Consider the following 2,266-nt stretch of genomic DNA (forward strand, 5'->3'; position numbering starts at 1 on the left):
AAACGTTTTCTGAATTATAATCTATTTACAAAGGATGGATATGTTTTACGATATCCTGTAATCTTAGATTCTGAAGGGTGGGATATTAAATTAAATGTAAATGAATTGAATTAATAGGCATTAACAGGTGTAAGAGACTGTCTACGGGCTAAAAAAAAAAGGAAGAAGAAAAAAACAAAACAAAAAAACGGTCCTTTTCCGGCCCAGGAATGGAAATATGGATGACAATTAACAAGTAAAGCAATAAACTTTTAAAAACCCTTATCATCTGAACGAAGGCCAATAAAGACAAATTGTAATTATCTTCACAATGGAATTAACCAACAACTTTACTCTTTGTAGGAGGCATGACATTTCCAGAAACGGCTGACATAAATCAAGTTCTTAAAACTAAATAAAAAGCAGGAAATTTGGGGATGTTTTAATGTTAACCGGCTGGTCACGATATTGAATAATCCCTAAGTTTTTGACGAATTTCTCTCTCTCTCTCTCTCTCTCTCTCTCTCTCTCTCTCTCTCTCTCTCTCTCTCCTCTCTCTCTCTCTCTCTGCTGAAGTCTTATGAAAGTAGGTAGATCATTAATTATAATTTCCAGTGAATTATGTTACAAATAATTATATGAATACTTTGCCGAGAGAGAGAGAGAGAGAGAGAGAGAGAGAGAGAGAGAGAGAGAGAGAGAGAGAGAGAGAGAGAGAGAGATATCGTTTAAATGGTCAATAATTGATAAAATGGAAATTTGGAAATCCTCTTGACAAAGACTACGATAAATGGAAAAAGCGAATATTGAAAGCTGCATATGTCACAACAAATAACGCCCTGAAATGAATTGCCTGCATTCGCATACACAGTTAATATTTTTTTGTCAGCAGATTAATCAATAGATACAATTAATGGAAAACTAATTGGGTGCTGATACAGCTCGTGTTGGTGAGGGTGACTTTTGATTAACTTCATTGAAACGTTTGCTTGCATCGCTTTTGTTGAAACGTTGCAAAGGTTTTCATTATTTATATTCTCGCGTTCTTTGGCTGAAAAGCGTTGTGGATCATCAACGAAGATTCTAGCGTTAGATTACCCCCAGTTACCTTGTGCATTGCTCTTGCATAATGGAGGCCTCCAAGTGGGACTCCTGTCCTTGTCTTTAAGTTATTGGGTTTCTTAAATACTTTGACACTAATGTTATCGCTGTTTCTTAATCAAGTAATTTCCTACGTAGATGACGACGATAGTTTGTGATTTTCGTTTTCAGTCCCAAATTCATTAATCCATTTAACGAATATATATTTTCTTCTTCAATATTCCAAAATTTTCACGTAAACATAATGTGAAAAGTAATTTATAATTGTCTCTGGAATTTTATAAACTTTATAACCTTATAAGTTATCAATTCTTGGAGTACCATTTGAATGATTTTGGTATCGTATGTTCAAACGAGCTCTATTTTAATGTATTGAAATATTACAAAAGAAACTGACAAATTATATTCATACCATGAAATTATATTCAAATGCCTTTTTTCTAGTGATTTTCGCTTCATGCAGTCACATAGCGCATAAACTTGAGCAAAAGCTATATAGAAAATAAATCAATTTATTGCATTGAAGAAAAATAAGATACTTACATCGTAAGACATTTATTGTGTAACATTTATATTCTACAAAACGTTTGTTCGTTGTATTCTGTTGTTATTAGTCGCATTAAATCAACATATTTCTTTTTTATATTTAGCCAGCGGCGAACTACTGTATTGTCTATATATTTATTTTTCCCGATAGGGAATGTTACCAGTTTCATTATTCAATTATTATTATTTCTTTATATAAAATTTCTCACAATGCTTCATTCACTTTTTTCCCTCATTCTTCTTTTCGCTCATTCTTACCTTCCTCGCCTCCGAGCTCGACAAAGAAAGAATAAAAGATGGCCACAAAGAACACCTGTCAATAGTGCGTGGTTTTGTTCCTTGGTCAACGGGACAGGTTGAGTAAGAGCAACGTTCAAAATAATGCTGAACCTGCTAAAAAAGGAATAGTAAAAAATGAGAGAGAGAGAGAGAGAGAGAGAGAGAGAGAGAGAGAGAGAGAGAGAGAGAGAGAGAGAGAGAGAGAGAGGAAAAGTAACTTCGAAATGAACCCTTGATTGAGATATTAAATTAGGAGTTCCAGCCCCAATGACGGACAGAACGTCTTCTTTGGAAACTTAACCAATGACTTTCCAGGAAGTTTTCCAGTCTAAGGGCCTTGGGAAGGGAAGATTGAAGTCTT

Source organism: Palaemon carinicauda, chromosome 14 (genome assembly GCF_036898095.1).
Source record: "Palaemon carinicauda isolate YSFRI2023 chromosome 14, ASM3689809v2, whole genome shotgun sequence".
NCBI classification, from domain to species: domain Eukaryota; kingdom Metazoa; phylum Arthropoda; class Malacostraca; order Decapoda; family Palaemonidae; genus Palaemon; species Palaemon carinicauda.